This window comes from Lissotriton vulgaris, chromosome 2_2 (genome assembly GCF_964263255.1).
Source record: "Lissotriton vulgaris chromosome 2_2, aLisVul1.2, whole genome shotgun sequence".
Taxonomy (NCBI): Eukaryota; Metazoa; Chordata; class Amphibia; order Caudata; family Salamandridae; genus Lissotriton; species Lissotriton vulgaris.
In genome coordinates, this window is record NC_141688.1 from 25,759,720 (window position 1) to 25,778,561 (window position 18,842).

General features: G+C 48.0%; 1 protein-coding gene across 5 annotated transcripts in view; it reads left to right on the forward strand.

Moving 5' to 3' along the window:
• Positions 1-531: 531 nt before the first annotated feature.
• Positions 532-18,842, forward strand: part of ZNF609 (zinc finger protein 609) — a 935,315-nt gene continuing 917,004 nt past the window's right edge. For 3 of the 5 annotated variants that reach the window (XM_086959221.1, XM_086959226.1, XM_086959225.1), the window contains exons 1-2: positions 794-893; positions 2,414-2,922. The gene's annotated coding sequence lies outside the window, so the exon portion shown is untranslated. Of the gene's footprint in view, positions 679-793; positions 894-2,413; positions 2,923-18,842 lie in introns of those variants that run through there. The other 2 variants (XM_086959222.1, XM_086959223.1) reach the window with 2 other exon arrangements.

The window sequence follows — 18,842 nt, forward strand, 5'->3', positions numbered from 1 at the left end:
TCATGCATGAGACACTCTGATAGCAAATACCTCACATTTCGACGCCATACACTTAACCTTTTAAATGCGTGCAAGAGAACACAACAGCCTTTGACCAAAAATGGCTACATATTGCTGTTTATGCAATGCCAAATTCTGAAGACCAATGTGCAGAATTACCCAGGTAGCGTATTATTATAGAAAGATTTTCATTTCCCCTTACTCCTCGTTCCTGGATGTCTTTTGTCCAGCAATATTGACGAGCTGGGTGAAAGCATGAGCCCTTCTTGTCCCTCAACAACCAATCAGATAAGTGGAAACATTTTCTGTTAAGAGGGAGAAAGTAAGATTACCTTAGAATGGCTGGAGATACTCTTCTTACCAGATTGGCTGATTGATCTCTTGTCAATTATTAATTGGTTGCAACAACAGAAGGCTTGCATTTTCTGAATTGTGATTGGCTGAGAAAACTAATTCCAGCTAGTCATTGGCTGAGAGGTTCCAGAGTATGCACGTTACTTGACGAAGCATGTAGTTGCTGCACGCCCCGCCTTCCGTCAGGGGGGGTGAGATTGCTGAGAAGAGAGTGCCGAGATGCCTACTTTTTACTGGGTGAACTGCGTGTCCTTAATTGCCTTAGTGAATTGACACACGAGACAGCTGGAATACTCTAGTGATCCGTAAACCGGATCGCTGCTGGTGAGTACTTTCCCTTAAGGTTTCAATCACACTGCGCCCCCTGTCCTATGTGGTAAGATCCATCGAGAGCCACCCGGTCAGTACCTTTGTCAATCGCGCGTCACCCCCGGTGCCCCGCCCTCCCCCGCTCCGACCTCAGTGGCTCCAGCCTGGAAGATCCCTCTCCTGCTTCCCTGTCACGGGCCTGCACCCTTGCCCGGGCCGCTACTAGTGCGGTGAGTGCCATTTGCAACTCTTGGTTGTTGGGAGGAGGCGCCGAGTGGCGCGCGGTGATGGCCTGGGTTGCCCCCGGACTGGCCACCTTTAGCCCTCTGCGAGGCCAAACTGTCCGGTTCTGCACCACCGCTCCGTGGGGGCGGGGCTGAGCCTCCCTTAGTTTCGCCAACGACGCTGTGTGGGGCTGCGGCTGGCCAGCTCCCACCGCCACACAGTTTGTGATGGAGCTTCGCTGCAGCCTTCCAACTCGCTGCCCCCCGGCCCCACCTGACAGTTTGGGGTTGCTGTTGGATGCTTGTGATTTTTAAGTCCGCTGCGAAGGTGGAGGAGAGCTCCTCGGGGTTACTACCAGAGCTCCCTTTTAAGCTCATTGGAATGAATTGGACATGAAGGTGAAAGTACAGCCTTCAATTTGGCGTTTAAAGCTTTTCTGTTTGTTAAAGTAATCGTACGCTTCGTCTCACATACATAGGTTTGGAAACATGTACTTGGTAGTTCTAAATGTTTCTCTTTTGGATTTGTAGTGCGCCTAGAACAGGTTAGTATTTCTATATGGTCAATTATCCCAATAAAATGTCCATGTTTTAAACGTTCCATCGTAATTGTACCCGTTGCACCCTGGCACGATGTGACTGGCTGTGTACTAGGAATTTGTGCAAGACTTTAACTTTACTCACTCCCATTTGAAACGGCATGTGTGGTTCATGGAGAGCTTTACTTGGACAGGTACTGAGTACCTGTATTTAACTTCATGTTGGTAGGTAACGTGCCTGTCGTTTTTAGAAACGGTGCAGTACTATTAGTGGGAGACTATTCCGGCTCTACCCAGTGGCAGACAGGTACTCATGGATACTTAGCACTTGTATTCGTTCCAAGCGCTATAATCATAGTATTCGGTACTTGAATGTTTACGGCAGCCTGTATGTAGGTTTTTGTCTTTCTGGTCTGGACAGTAACTATTTTGCGAGGGAGTGAGTGGTCTGTACCCAAGTTTAGCTGTTTACGTATGTGAACAACTTTTAATTTCGTGTATATTCTAATAAAGCAGGAGGGCCCTCCAAAGTTAACAATGGCAGGTACGGTCTTGGATATCAACTCTTCAAACAACACTCCCCCTTTCAGCATTGGCATCGGATGATTTTAGTGAATCATGTCTCTCAGTAACGCGAACGCTGCTTCATTGTATTTAGTAAAACGTCTTTCTTCCAGCATGTCCGTGCCGCAGCATCCTTTTTTTTAAATTGTTCACAAGTGGACTTGGAAAAATTTCAATATCTGCAAAATGTTGTCGTGGGAACTATACATTTAGTGGCCACTAGCAGTTGTTGTACTTGTTCTGTCGAGGTGCCAAAACAGGCTCACACTAAAAGGCAGATTTGTAGTAATATTACCTCTAAACCTTTAAATACGAGCTGCAAAGGAATGCAGATGCCCCCGAAAGAAACGACTTCTATTCTGGGCAGATACATCTCTGATATTTTGGATTAACTAGTAATAATGTTATCTTGTTTTTTGGCAGGTGTAGGCTATCTGGGCCAGGCATTAAAGTGGTAACTGCTGTTCTCCTACCAGGCAACTCATCCATAAGAACAGTACCATCGCTACACAGCAGTGTCAACAAACAGCAACATTTTGACACCTGCCAGCAACACCAAACTACAGCTGTTTGTCTTATTTGGACGCCCTTTGGCCACAGACGTCGGTGCTATCTCGATTATCACGTCTTTATTCCCCGATTTTCCCAACACCCACTCAAACATACTTGGATCCTGGACTTGAGTGGAAAAGCTTAGCCTGCTGATATTGCAAGTTTTGTGTCCTAGGAAAGGGGCACATTTGCACTGCTTCTCTATTTTTTGCTCTGGGACGACTGTGGAGGGCCACTGTCCGTATCAGTGGGCAGAATTTTGCAGCTGCCCTTGCTGTGGATGAGAAATACTACCAGTGCCCGCTACTTCATGGAATGGGGAAGAAAGCCGACCTGTAATCCATACTGTAATGAGACTGCAGAACTGTGAGGAAGAGCTGGTGAGTGCCTTAAGGCCCAAGAGCTAATGCGTTTTTTTTCCTCAAGCCAGAACAGCTGCCGAGTGCTTTCTAACAGTTTGTGTCGTGCTGGTGCACTAGCTGTTTCCAGTCCAGGGCATTAGTGAGCACTATCTGTTTATTGGTGTGTAGTCTGACTGAAACATTGAGTGGCCCTTTGCAACTCCAGCCCCGAACGTCCACGTCCAGTAACGCTCCTGTCCCCTTCTGACATACCAGATAATGTAGTGAATGTTCCTTCATCTGCTGATACTGGGAAATATGTACCCCCGCCCCCAACTTCAATAACAAAACAACAATTTGAGTGGATCAGCCAATCTTAACCACCCACCATAAGACCTGAATAGTTACTGGTAGCCCCAGCAATACCTGAGGTGCATAAAATGTAGTTGTTCTCAACATGCCCAAGACTTCTATATATGTACACGCAAAGCTCCGTGGTCTCTGTATTTCTTCCTTGGCCAGTTGTGGTCCCCAAGTCACTTCCTGTTATTGGCAGTCCCTGAGCCTGTTCCCTAGGTGACGCCGGATTCTTCAATTGCTCTGTTTGGAATCAAAGATTCTTAAATATAGTTTCTAAACATTTGAGTTGTTTTGGTATCTTTTCATCCTCTCCCAGCCTTCCAACTAGTACCAAAACGTGTATTCTCTCTTGATTTGTTGGTGGACTGAAGTCCCCATCCGTTTCCCTCTTAAGGCCAGGGCTCAAAACCTTGGAAACTGGATTTTATGAAGACCCCCCCTGGCCTGTATATATAAAGTAAGATCCACATATAACTAGAACGCCCCAAAAATTATTTCACCACGATAATCTCTAAACGTGCTCCCTCTTTAGAGAACTGAAATATTTCTCTCTGTGGACACCCCACTGGGAATGCTTTTTATTCCCTGTTTTTTTTTGTATACCCCACCCACTGGGTGTCTCTTGCCTGGCTTTTCATCCGTGGAAGCCTGGTGTCAATTTTTACAATCTTTGAAGATAACGTAGCAATTATGCCTTCAAACTGCAGGACTAGGAGTCCACAAAATCAATATTATTCTATCTTTCCTCCCCATCCGATATATTCTTCTCTCTCAAATGTACAGCGTCTGCTGTATTCCACTAGATATACCTCACCTGTAATTAGAACTGTTCTGTGAACCCCTCCCGTCTCCACAAAGCTCTTTAATACCCCCCTTTCTGCCTCAGTGCATATTGTGTTATCACAAGTTCTTGATGTACCCTTCCTCCAAATACACATGAAGCCCTTCATAAGGCGAACCCCATGAGATTTCAGTGCATCCCCCCTCCCCTGACCTGCTGTGGATCAATCACACCAGTGGTTCTGCTTGGGATCCTTACATTGTTCACTGTCGCAGCCCCTCTTAGGACGTCTGAGAGTAATGTTCCGGCATGCCCAGAGGCCCTAAATGCATTGTTTCCCATTGCATGCATCTTGGTTGCAGCGCTATGATATGGTGGTTTATAGTGCGTAGCGCTTCGTTGATGCTTACAGTGTTATTGTGATTATTGGTTGGGCTGCTAAGAACATGTGCGCTTATCTTTTGCTCCAGTTCATGAATTGTACAAGTATCCTCACCGAATCTGGCTTCTTACATAGGTATCATGTATATTTTGTGGTATCTGGCTCTTTCCTGAATCTTTGCAGTGTCCCCCGCCTCCCTTCCCTCAGTTCTGTATACATTAGCTTCCCTCCCCTTAATACATGTTTATATTTCCAGAGATTTTGAGGTTGCTTAGAGCGTTGTGCCCCATCCTCCGGCTCGAAGACATCTATACTCCCCGTTTTCTTATTTTGTACTCTAATGTAAGTTGGTTGCATTGCTGTCTTCCTCCCCACAAATCCCCTGGTATCTGCACCGCCTGCTGTTTTGTATTCTTTCGGTGAGCAGCTTATGCCCTCCCCTTCCCTCTTACGTGCCGCGCTGCCGTCCGTCTCTTGTTTTGAAAGCTCGCTCTTTTCCTTTTGGGTCTGAGCTGCAGCAGCAGTGTGCATTCCCCTCCCCCTCCAAGAGCAGCTCTGCGTTTTCCATAGATGTTCTCTTGCATTCGCCGACGTTCATTCCTGCAGTCCTTTCATGGCCTCAGTCAGTGCTACACGCCCTTGGTGAAAACTCGAACCTTTTATGGCCCAGAAACCCTAATTTGCTGCTTTTTTAAATAAATAAATGGGTGTTCTTTGTGGTCTGCCAAACGAAGCGCTTGCCCTGTGTGCGCCCAGCGTGTGTTTTTCTTTACCTCGTTTCGCCCTGGATTTAAATGGAGATGGGTAGAAGGCCTGCTATACCTCTGAATTTATGGTTTGTGTTATTGATTTTATTTTTTTTACGCGGCAACAAACCCCCAAGAAGGTTGACCTGAAAACGTGACTGCACACATTAATAAAAAGGCAACTCGGTGATTACGCATTCTTGTTTTCTAGGCAGTTAAAATCCTTTTGTTTCTGCTTGTATTGTCTCTGTTGTAACTACAATTTTTTGTTGGGTTCTGACGTCACAGTTCCCTTTATTTTCCTTGTGTTTTATAGTTTTTTTTCACCTCGACCTTCTTGAGCAGAGTGTGGGAGGAGTGGAGTATCACGTCCTTGTGTGGGCGAAACAGCATTCATTGTAGATCGCATGAGCCTTGGACAGCTCATCTGCCTCGAGGTGAGCGTTGGTGTATCTGCTCCTTGCATTAGACCAAACAGTATTGTTTTTGATGTTAAGAGATCTGCATTTTCTTGACATCCTTGTTGATTGCGCGTTCAAGAAGAAGGCTGGTCTATAGTTGTAGTTAAGTTTGTCTTTAGGCATCATGAGCCTGTCCATATTTTGGCGTTATATTTGTGTGAAGTGGACTACCTTGTGCTGCCGCCACTCCATGTTAGTTTGGTGTAGCCATAAAAGCTAAGTGAAGGGATTACAACTGGGGCTCGGGGAGAGAGCTGTTGGTCAGCTCTGGTCACTTCTGGCCTGCGGGTTCCTTGCACCCCATCACCCAGACGTGAAAATGAATACCCACAAATGTATTTCTTTTTTCATATAAGACCTTCCATAGGACAGAGGAACTGTACAAGGTTACACCCTACTACTCACTGGAGTGAACTGATGTGGGCATTTAAGTTAAAGGCTAGTGAAAAGTTGACCTCCTTACGGAGGGGGACCCGGAAGTTTGAGATTTCCCAATGTTAGCATTTCTGTGGACTGTAACCTCTACAGGGCCCTAGAAGTGTAATGGAATAACGGCATACAGTTACACGTATTCTGCTGCTATAATCCCAGTGGTTGTATTTTTCGTGTACATCTCAGTACACGTCTTTAATCCTCACGTGGCTGAATATCACTCCGGGAGTCAATTGCCAACCCCTTGCTTTTTTTTGTTATTCAAAGTACTTTGTAACTTTAAAAATGAGCGAATCTGCAGTACAGTTCTGTAACCTAGTGGCTTCCTCTGCGTTAATACTATACGAGCGCTTCGTTCATGGTAAATTCATGTTTTGAAGGGATCTCAGCCAATCAGCCGGCTGGGCCGATATACGACACACGTGTGGGTTAGAAAGGATCCCCGTCTGTTCCCAGCTCCTGTCTGCGCGCGCTGGCTCTGCATGTGCTGTGAAGGTCATGGGTTCAGGCTTTGTCTGCGGAGAGTGAGGGAGGCTTGGCTCCGTGCCACCTCCTCCCTCCCCCACCCTTGCGCTCTGCCTTGTCCCAGGGACGGCTTCCCATTGGCCGAGAAAAGAGACCATTTTCTACGTTAGACAATGAAGATTTTATGGGCACGTTTTTAAAGGACTGAGTTGCCGTTTATCCTCGCTGTCCTGTTCATCCATGTCTTGTGCTGTTATATTACATAAGCTTGTGCAGGCAATATTTTAACATTATCATGTACATGGTTTTCTTTAACGTCTGAGCGCTGTGCAGAAAATGGGTAACGTCTACTGCCTCAACAGAATAAAAACACACTTCAGTGCAAAATCACGTTTACATTAGATTAAGGCGTTGCAGTACGTATACATTTGGCAAATAGCAGAACAATGCTCAAGCATGTTTAATGAGTAATTTGACATGGAAACAGGTAATATTCATTGCATCGTGAACATATTTGACTGCATAACAAGTCATCGATGTGAAATCGAACTCTGTAAACCATCTAAACAGGCGAGCAACATCTATCAGCTAAACCTGGCCAGGTTGATCAAATGTTAGTGTTACTAATACTACTGCTTGTCACAAAATGTTTGAATGTGTCAAGTGCGTTCTTTCCTGAGGAAGTTGTACATTTTCGGGACTATCTGTCGGACCCCCTTAGAAGTCGAGTAAAATATAGGCTGGTTTGATAGCGAAATAGGTATGCGGATTATGTGTAAAGCTAAAAGTTTATTGAACCATAATTCTTTATATACATTTTTGGGTGTTCCTGTGGGATCCCCCCCTCCACTCCCCCTCTTTGAATATATTAATCGTGTTCATCTGCGTTCTTTGCAAACACCTATCCCCTTTTTATGCAACAAGAAATGTACGTTTGCTATCTTTTTTTTTTTTTGTCGGACCTTTTAGGCAGCTTTTACTAGTTTTATGTTATTGTTTTCCATCCAAACGCATACATAATGCACGTATGTAAAAGGGATTTTGGTGCACACGCCTCATACACAGGTCTGTTAAACCGTTATACACACAATTTTGCTCATTGCAGCATACATAATTGAGCAATGAGACAGCCTACTTTTCCAATTGGCTCCATTCACTGAGAGTCTGCACAATGGCTGTGTATATTCTGCACTTCCGCCTAGTAATAGTTCCTTCTCTTCAGTAGCGAAGCTGGTTTAAAGTACGCTTTATTTGATGTATTTTATTATAAGAACTTTACATACCACCGATTTTTCCTACACTCCTTTTTGTTAACATTCATGTTATAAAGTGTTCAAGTGACATTGTAGTTGCCTGCTATGTGAGACCTTTCGTTAGGTGGGGATTTATTCTTAGATCCTTCACAAATAATAAAGCAACGTAAAGCAGAACTGAAAGGCGTGTTCTTTAAAAACTGCATTGGTGAATGCCCTTTTTTGCAAATATTAAACCTGGCCTGCTTAGGTGATAGCATACTTTATATTTTTTTTGCAGCATATGCTTGCAATAAAAGCTAAACCATTGCACCAGTGTGTCAAGGGCAAAGATATTGGCTTTGCCAGTGATTGTTTCTCTTGTTTAAATATTTTTGGACCCTCCCTTTTTTTAATACTGATGCAGACAGCTGTGGAATAAGGTTTCTTTTACATTTTTATAGCCTGCTATCCGGAAAAAGTCTTGTAGCATGGTCATACTAAATGTTGTCTGCCAACCCTTTGTATTTTTTATTGTTTATTATGAAGTTTTTCTTGAACTGCCATGTCAATGGGCATGTATAAAGACGTATCGTCGTAACTGCCTTAAATTGAAAGCTTGACTTGAGGATTTGATTGAAAAGAGAAGATTGCATTGGGTGTTTCCTAACCTCAGTGGTCCAGCAAACTACGCCCATCACCTTGTGTGTAGGTTTCTGTCTGGTTGTGCATTCTTTGTGATTGGAATGTCTACGCTGTGTTGGATTTGTGTGTGAGATCTTGGTAAGCATTGTTCATACATGCTATTGCTTATTTGATACAGCAAGCATTGAGAATTCAATGAAGATCTTTTTATTGTTGAATTACATAATACATTTGATTAGTCTCGTGTAAAGGTATGTCACTTCATTTTATGTAGTATGTTTCAACTGAGAGAATGTCACTGGTTTTTTGCAAAATGTTCGGTTGGTCTGTTATCTTAGGAAAGGGCTTTATTTCGATTATGCAACCCATTGAGTAAGGTGTTATGGTATCAGTTCCCCAAGCCTTTGTGTGGGCTTCCTTTTTAGAGTACTTGCAAGGATGGTCTCGCTGGGTGTGTCGTATTTTTTATTTTTTTATTTTTTTTTAGATTGGGGGATTGCAAGGATAGCCTGTTATGTGGATTTTTGTAGCACACTAATTGCCCATCATGTGTATCAAGGTGCTTGAGCAAAGGGTGTAGGAGCTCGGGCTGCTGCGTTAGTCTAAGAGCCAGGTCTTTAGCTTCTTGTGGAATTCAAGAAACGAGGAGTAGGCTCTGATGTGTTGTGGGAGGTCTTTCCAGATATTGGGTATGAATGATGTAGGTAAATGAGTGACCTCCAATTCTACTTTTGTGGATGGGGGGTGTGTGCGAGGGAGTGTGGCTGAGCATAGGTGTCTGGTCAGCTGGTGAAAATGTATGCGGGTTCGGGGGGGGGGGGTATGCTGGTCCAGTGTTGTGCAGTGCTCTGTGTGCATGTGTGAGAAGTTTGAATTGATTGTGTTTGTGGATGGAGAGCAAGGGAACCTCTCTCAGGTGTGGTGATATGTGGACAGTGGTCGAAGTGAGCGGGAATTGAGTGGCACAAGGTGGCCGTACTTTTTTAATTTAAGGGAAACCGTTGCCCTACTTATTGTGAAAAGACAACAATCACAGGACGGTTAAGTCCAACACTGGAAATGCTACAGAGGAAGTGTAATGCAGCGCAGGGTCGCATTGGGAAAGATCTTTCTATCAGCACAGAGGCCTATTGGTTGAGGCCAGTAAGCTGTTTTTCCTCGCCTACTTTTAAGGCTTTTAGAGGCTGTTAACCAGTCCATTGTCATTTGTCTCATAAAGAATGACAATGGACCCGTCGGAGCAGCCTCAACATGTGGGGCGCCTCCTTCTGCTCCTGCATGAGAGTGCAAGAGATCTCGTCACTGGAGACCAGCAGACCTCTCACTGTCTTAGGAGGAGGTGAGAGAGTCGAGGGTGGCGGGGGTGCGGTGGGGTAAAGGTAGGGTGGGGTAAAGGTAGGGTGGATGGATGGGAGAGTCGAGGTGATGCCAGGTTTCAGGAAACATTTTTTTCAGTTCAGGGTGACAGAACCATGGCATTTCTCTGACTTGCCTGCTCCAATGTAACAACTTTGTTTTGATGAGTATGAAATGGTAAGGTTATCACTCCTTTATCCCAGATGGAGCTAAAGTATAATGCCACAGGGGTGTGGCGTTTTCCAACCTCTGATTTAAACCCCCGTCCTAAGATGTTGGCCATTTGGAACGCCATATACACCCACTCTACATGGAGAATCAAATGTTTATATTTATAGGGGTAATGTACTTCGTTAGTTTTAATCATGTGTTAAAATCCCTGACCTCAGATGGTGTCTATGTAGAACTCCACGCACTTAAGTTTAGTCTTAAATGTGCTCACCCTTACTTTATGGAATAGCAGTTGATTTGAGGTTGCACTGATTGTGTGACACCCTACACCGCCAAAGCCAACCTCCACAAAGGAATGAAGGCTGTCGCCGAATGGATGAAAGACAGCAGGCTGAAGCTGAACTCAGACAAGACGGAGGTCCTCATCCTCGGCCCCACCCCGTTAGCCTGGGACGACACCTGGTGGCCAACATCGCTGGGGACAGCCCCAGAACCCACCGACCACGCACGCAGCTTGGGTCATCCTCTACTTCGCCCTCTCCATTACCAAGCAGGTCAACGCCGTATCTGCTTCCTGCTTCCCCACCCTCCGAATGCTCCGCAGGATCTTCAAATGGATCCCCTCCGACACAAGGAAAACCGTCACCCAGGCCCTAGTCACCAGCAGACTGGACTACGGGAACGCCCTCTACGCAGGAACTACAACCAAGCTCCTGAGACGGCTGCAACGCATTCAGAACGCCTAGGCACGACTGATCCTCAAGTCCCCCGACGCAGCCACATCACACCCCACCTGAGAGGCCTGCATTGGCTCCCCTTCAACAACAGGATCACCTTCAAACTCTTCATCCACGCACACAAGGCCCTACACAAAGTCCGGACCAGCATACCTCAACAACCGACTCAGCTTCCTCACCCCCACCCGCAGCCTCCGCTCAGCCAACCTCGCCCTCGCCACAGTTCCACGCATCTGGAAAACCACCGCGGGCGGCAGATCCTTTTCCTGCCTCGCCGCCAAGACCTGGAACACTCTCCCTACCGGCCTACGACAGACCCAGGACCATCTGGCTTTCAGAAGACTTCTCAAGACCTGGCTCTTTGATCAGTAGCAGCCCCCCATTTCTCCCTCCCCTCCCCACCCCCAGCGCCTTGAGACCCTCACGGGTATGTAGCGCGCTTTACAAATGGATTGATTGATTATTCTGGCACATCTTTGATTACATATGTAACTGCTGGAATTATATTGGAAGCTAGGGTTATGGAAATCCCAGACTAAGATTCTCAGGATGAATTTTAATTGACCTGCTGTTATATACACGTACCTGTGTTTCAGATTTTGTGTATATATGGTCTGTGCTTATACTGTGATTTTGTTTCAGAACAGAGTTGTATTTCCACACATAAGGTTAGCGTGATGATATGCCGGAATTACTGATATTCTTGGTCATCAAAACACAATCTGACAGCAAAGTTATTGCTTTGGCAAACCATACAACAACAAGAAAAATAAACCCCTTCCCACCTCTGGGGAGGGAACCTACTAAGGGATAGAATGATTGTGTCCGTTTGCTTGGGCGGGTCCGCATATCGTAGTAGTCTCAGGTATTTGGGGCAAGAGTTTCGTGAACGTGGAAGTCAAGAGTGTAAGAAAAGGTTCCCACAGGTCATGGAAGGAGGCACCCGAGTGTACCAGAGAGAGCGAGATCTTCTCCATCCCCAATATTCCCCACAATCTATGGAGCCATCCTAATCGGGTTGGGACTGTCTTGGTGCCCCAGTGGGAGAGTATATTTTGACCGGCTGCCCCTAATGCAAGTGCCATTTGTTTGCCCCTCTGAGATTTAAGTAGGCAGGTGATGGGGTTCGGGAGAACCAGTAGGATATACACCAGAAGGTGGGGGATTTGAGTATCCAAGTGGAAATCAATATCGTCTAGAATCTGCTTCCAATAACCCCCTAGGGAGGGACAGTCCTACAGCAGATGAGTGAGGGTACCCAACGAGCCACAGGCTCTCTAACAGTGGGGGCTGCGAGAGGGATTGCTTCTATGGAGTCGGGTGGGGGTCAAGTACCAATAGGTAGCTACTTTTGTGGCTGTCTCAATGGAGGCTACGTTACGCGCTGTGCTTCGGGCCCTATAGTAAACGTCGGACCACTCTTTGTGCTTAATTGCTCGGCCCAGTTCACACTCCCAAAGTAGCTGACCTGGAGTTTTTCCCGGCGTTTAGGGCGTGTTTGGTAAACTTGTATCAGTCAGAAGTCAGGGTAGAGTCAGTGTGTTGAATGAGTAATCACTTCTCGAATGGTGTAAAATGTCTCTTGGCACCCTCCCGCACCTCGTTATGTAGCACACAGTGTTGAATCTGCAAGTAGCGATAACACTGTTTCCGGTATGCCCCGGTCCTTGTGAAAGTCGGTGAAGGATAGAGGCACTGTGGTGTCTCAAATGTCCTATTGCACGTTGTCCTTCTTTAGTCCAATGCCGGAACCCCACCGAGTCCAGCCTTGGTGTAAAGTCAGGGTTGTGGACTATTGGTGTGATCGGGGACATAAAGGTTGTGAGCCCTCTAAAGGCAGCGAAATTGTCCCAAGCCAAGAGGGTATGATAGTTTACTATGGAAAGGTACAAGTTCAGAGGCCTTGCCGTTCGCATAAGGAAGGGAAACCCCCACAAAGGCTGTCCAGCGAGGGACCGGTCTATGAACAGCCAGTGTTTCTCGGACTCTTGGCGAGACCATTCAACCAATATCCTCATTTGGACCGCCCACCAGTAAGCCTGCAAGTTGGGAACACCCAGGCCTCTCAACGGGGTCTCTGTAAGTGAGCTCCCAGCGTAGTTGAGCCCCCTGGTCCCGCCAAATAAATCATCCTGTGTCCCACTGCATCGAGAGTATAACTCCTGTCGGGGGCATCAGTGGGGGTGTTTGAAACAGGTAGATGATTTTAGAAAGTATCATCATTTTCACAACTGGTATGCGGCCAGGCCATGACAGTGAGTGACACCGCCATTTCCTAAGGCAGTCTTGGACCTGCCGTATCAGCGCTGTGCAGTTTGTCGAGTTGGTGACCTGTATACTAGCGGAAAGCTTTAGGCCCAGGTAGGGAATAGTCTTGTGCCCATTGGACGTGATGGGACCGCTGCAACAGCCCAAGCGTCTCCGGTTTCAGAGAGAGGTTGAGAGCTTGTGACTTATGCACATTAATCTTGAAGCCCGATATTGAACCAATCCTCCACTAGGAGGGCAGGTAGGGATTCCCTGGGACATTCCAGCGTGGCCACTACGCCATTCGCATAGAGGCAGAGTTTATGTTCTGATCTCCCAAAGCTCACTCTGTGATGCAGGGATCATCCCGAACCCTTTGAGCCATGGGCTCCATATATAGGGCAAACGGGAGCGACGACAGAGGGCTCCCCTGTCTCGCCCCTCTTCGAATGGGAAATGTATTCGAGGTGGTCCCATTCACCCGCAATAAAGCAATTGGAGCAGTGTGGCAGGCCAAAGTGAGACCGTGTCGCCGTAAGATATGGCCAGTGGACCCTGTTGAACGCTTTCTCTGTGTCAACAGAAAATCTCATTAGTTCGACCAGAAACCGCTCGTATTTATCCACCAGATGTAAGAGTCGCTTGGTGTTGTCAGAGCACTGATGTCCGGGGACAAAACCGGAGTGGTCTGGATCTATTAACACAGGTAGGTGGGGAGAGAGTCTCTGTGCCTGGATCCCCATGATTTTTTTTTAGATCCACATTAATGAGGGAAATGGGGCGAAAAGATACACACAGGCGTCTATCGTTACCCGGTTTAGGGATCACTGTGATCAGTGCTTCGAGCAGAGGGTTGGAGGCCCCAATCGAGGTGTAGACCCGCAGCGGCGCCAAAATGTTGCAGAACATTTTATAAAAAGCTGAGGAGAATCCATCCAGGCAAGGTGATCCATGAGGTTTTAAGTTAGATATAGCTGAGATTACCTCTTCCAGCCTAATGGGAGCTTCAAGCTCCTCTACCTGACTCTCTACTAGCTTGGCAGTAGAAACTCCCTTTAAATAAATATTGGGTTGGGTCTGCCTCGGGTAAAGTCTGTGCCGCATACAGAGTTGCATAGAACTGCCAGAACGTGTTGGCAATCTCGTGGTCCGTATTGTGTTCCTTTCTGGTCCAGAACCGTGGGAATGTGGGATATCTGTCTGTGCGCGCAGTCTGTTAGCTAAGAGTCTCCCACATCTATCCCCCCCTTACATAAAAGGCATGCTTCAGTCAAAGAGCAGCATATTCAGCCCGATCTACATCCAGACCTTCTAACTGTGCCCTTACCGCCTTAACCTGCTTCCACGCGGTGGCGGCCGTGGAAACCGCCGTGGAGGCGGTCGGGGTCAACGGCGGGGTCAACCACACCTCCCCCCGCAGCATCTGCCACCAAATCCTCCTAGTCGTGCTTTCAGGCCCATGTGACGCCAGTGGGTGGCAGGGTTCGCCATCACCACGCCCGTTGGCGCACAATCACATAGGACAGGTGGGTGCTGCAACTCGTCCGAAGGGGCTACTCCCTCCCCTTCGAGACCACTCCTCCAGCCATGCCACCGCAGAACCACCATGTGTCGGGGGACCACTTGACACTTCTGCAGGAGGAAGTTACGGCCCTTTTGGCCAAGGGGGCCATCGAGCGCGTTCCTGGGCCAGAAGTAGGGCGTGGTTGCTATTCCCACTACTTTCTGGTGCCCAAGAAGGACAAAGGGGGCCTACGTCCTATCTTGGATCTACGGAACGTCAACGGCTTCCTCCGGAAGGAGAAGTTCAAGATGTTGACATTAGCTCAGGTCTTGGCTGCTCTAGACCCGCAAGACTGGATGGTAGCGTTGGACTTGCAGGATGCGTATTTTCACATCCCCGTCCTGCCGTCCCACCGGCATTACCTGCGGTTCACGGTAGGCCAGGAGCACTTTCAGTTTATCGTGCTCCCCTTCGGCCTTACCAGCGCCCCCCGGGTGTTCACAAAGGTGTTGGCGGTGGTCGCAGCCCATCTGCGCAGGTTAGGGGTTTCAGTCATCCCCTACCTAGACGACTGGTTGTTGAAGGCGGGCTCGCCCCAGACAGTCGTCCACCACCTTCAGATGACGGCAGACCTCTTGCACGACCTGGGGTTCTCCATCAATGTGCCGAAATCACACCTGTGTCCCTCTCAAAAGCTCCTTTTCATCGGAGCGGTTCTGGACTCGGCGCAGTTTCGGGTTTATCCTCCGGAACGGCGGGTCCGGGATATACAGGCTTTGATTCCCATCTTTCAGCCGCTATCCCGGGTTTCGGTCAGGTTGACGCTGCGGCTGCTGGGGCTGATGGCTTTCTGCATCCTTCTGGTGCATCACGCCCGGTGGCGGATGCGGGCTCTGCAGTGGGACCTGAAGTTTCAGTGGGCCCAGCATCAGGGCAACTTGTCCGACCACGTCTTGATCTCGGAGGGCACTGCGAGACAACTGCAGTGGTGGCTTACGGACCGCGATTGGGTCAGAGGCAGATCCCTCTCCCTTCCCCCAACCGGAGCACGTTGTCGTGACGGACGCGTCCCTCCAGGGCTGGGGAGGCCACTTGGGAGAGGCGGAGATCAGAGGCATCTGGTCTCCGGCGGAGTCCCGGCTCCATATCAACCTGTTGGAGCTACGGGCAATTCGTCCAGCACTGAAGGCATTCCTCCCCTTTGTCAACGGGAGTGTAGTGCAGGTGTTCACAGACAACACCACCGCCATGTGGTACGCAACAAACAGGGCGGGGTGGGGTCGTGGACCCTTTGCCAGGAGGCTCTGCGCCTCTGGCAGTGGCTGGAACGTCAGGGCGTGACTTTGACAGTTCAACACCTGGCAGGTTCTCTGAACGCCAGGGCGGACAAACTCAGCCGTCGGTGCTCGATGGATCACGAATGGCGTCTGAACTCGGACGTGGCGCAAGGCCTCTTTCTGCAATGGGGAGAGCCTTGGTTAGATCTATTCGCCACAGAAGAGAACGCGCAATGTCATCAGTTCTGCGCGTTGGAGTTTCCAAGACGGCACTCGCACGGCGACGCCTTTCGGCACGAGTGGAGTTGCGGTCTGTTATACGCCTTTCCGCCTATACCACTTCTGCCCAGAGTGCTGAAGAAGATCAGGCGCGACCGGGCCCAAGTTATCCTTGTGGCTCCGGACAGGGCTCGAAGGTACTGGTATCCCGAGCTACTCAGCATGTCAGTCGGTCCCCCGATCCGCCTGCCCCTTCAGGAGGACCTTCTGTCGCAGCAGCAGGGGACGGTCCTCCACCCGAACCTGTCCAGTCTCCACCTCCATGCTTGGAGATTGAGCGGCGGCAGTTGAGGCCATTTGACTTGCCTCCTGAAGTCTGTGATGTAATTCTGGCAGCCAGGCGTCCCTCCACAAAGTCGGTATACGCCTGTCGGTGGAACAGATTTGTGGCATGGTGCACAGCAAAGGCTGTGGATCCTCTTTCTGCCCCTCTTTCCGAGGTTCTTCTGTTTCTTCTCTCTATTGCCCAGCAGGGCTCTGCTCTGGGCACTATCAAGGGCTACCTTTCGGCCCTTTCAGCCTTTCTAAGGCTTCCTGATCAGCCTTCTTTGTTCAAGTCCCCAATTGTAACGAGATTCTTGAAGGGCATCACACACATGTATCCACCTGTTCCGTTTGTGATGCCTCAGTGGGACTTGAACCTGGTTCTAACCTTTTTGATGTGTGCTCCCTTTGAGCCCCTTCATTCTTGTCCTCTCCGTCTCCTGACTTTAAAGACGGCTTTCCTCGTTGCCATCACCTCTGCCAGGAGAGTGAGTGAGCTCCAGGCTCTTTCTGTCCAACCTCCTTTCCTGTCCATTCATCCTCACAAGGTGGTTCTAAGGACTAGACCTTCTTTCCTGCCCAAAGTAGTTTCTGCTTTTCACATCGGGCAGTCCATCACCCTCCACTCCTTCTTCCCGCCTCCGCATCCTTCAAAGGATGAAGAGCGGCTCCATCGCCTGGACCCAAAACGTGCGCTTTCATTTTATATGGATCGCACACGCCAGTTCCGGGTGGATGACCAACTGTTTGTTGGCTACGTGGGTGCGAAGAAGGGACGGGCGGTACATAAACGGACCATCTCTCGGTGGGTCGTTCTGTGCATCAAAGCGTGCTACTCTTTGGCTCGGAAGGAGCCTCCTGTTGGGCTGAGGGCCCATTCCACTCGGGCCACGGCGGCGACTACTGCCCTGGGCCGGGGAGTCCCCTTGCAGGACATTTGCCAGGCGGCTACGTGGGCCTCGCTGCACACCTTTGCGAGGCACTACTGCCTGGACAGTCAAGTCCGGAGGGATGGCTTCTTTGGCCGTTCTGTCCTCCAGGACTTTCTGGTGTAGGAATGTATTGGTTCGCAGACCCACCACCGGGGTTGGTATTGCTGGGGTATCTATTCTAAGGTAAGGAATCTAATACTAACGTGTTTCTTTCAGATGAACAAGTTACTTCCCTTCGGTAACGATATATCTGTAAGAAACATTAGTTAGTATTAGATTCCTTACCGAACCCACCCATCCTCCCCGTTCTGCGAACTGATACCTAGGGTTAAGGACATCCCTTTCAGTGCCCTAGTTTCAAATGGCACCAGTGTTGGTTCTCACATGGCTCTGCGTGTTCTGGCGCGGAAAAGCTGTGTACAAAGAACTGACGTCAGCGCGCGGAGGCGGCGTCTATATACTCCAGCGACGTCATCACGACGCCGACGACGGACGCGGAGCCGCAGGGGACGCCTGCAGACGACGCCTACCGACGCGCAGGGGTACTGCTACACAAAAGTTTCCGGATCCAGACTGACGCCTGGGGATATTCTAAGGTAAGGAATCTAATACTAACTAATGTTTCTTACAGATATATCGTTACCGAAGGTAAGTAACTTGTTCGTTAGGTATTTGGAACCTGTTTGTGTAAGGGTGTCCATGGCTTTGCCTGTAAACGGAGATGAGAGGAAAAACGATTTTGTGGCAGCAAGTTGATGTTTGTCGTGGCAATAGTTTATAGCCCCCAGCTCACATACCAGGTTGGTCAGAGGGATGCTAGTAAGGTCAGGGTGAAACAAAAGGTGACCCAACTGAATACAAAATGGCTGCGGTTGGTCAGAATGACTGCAGTTTATGTGCACGTAGGAACGTCCATCAGACAAGATGGCGCAGGTAATGTTCACGATTATCGTTTTGCTTTTAACAGTATCACTGGTTTGCTATGGTGCGTGTACATGGGGACACTAATGTGGACAGCCGACAGAGGGTAGAAAAATAGCTGCCTAAGGAAAATACTGTACTCACTAGTTGTTCATCTTCTATATGCCATTCACAACTAGGCATTCCTTTTATTGAAAAACGTATTAAATTAAGTTCCCTCTTACTTTGACACTATGTCCAAACCTGAAGCTTCTGTGAACAGAGTTTTTGTGACTGTCAAGTAAGATCGTGCTCAATAGATACCCTGGTTATTAAGTATAAAGTATTTGTGCCTCAAAGTGGGTATCTCCACATACTTTGAAGATCCAACATCTATGCAATCTCTGAGCAAGGAGAAACTTAAGATGCCTTTTGCCAGAATGAAGTATGGCTCACTTTTGTTGGCTTCTGTTGGTATTCAACCGTATATCACAATGGTTACAAATGTCCAACATAAATTTGTCCTATCAAGGTTTGGCTAAATACTGCGCATTTATTAGTTGCTTTTCCACAAAAATATAAAATTGGAGAGCACCTCTAACTGTACCTCTGTGGTGAGCTTTCAATGCAAAGGTACGTTACATATGTTATTTTGCTGCGGTTTTTATACCATCTTCGGGGAAACCTAATATTCCATTGTTAAAGAAATAAGTGTTATTCAGTGTAGACTGGTCTTATCTTCATAAAACTATTTTGAACGCCAATCATTTGTATGGTGTTGCCAATTT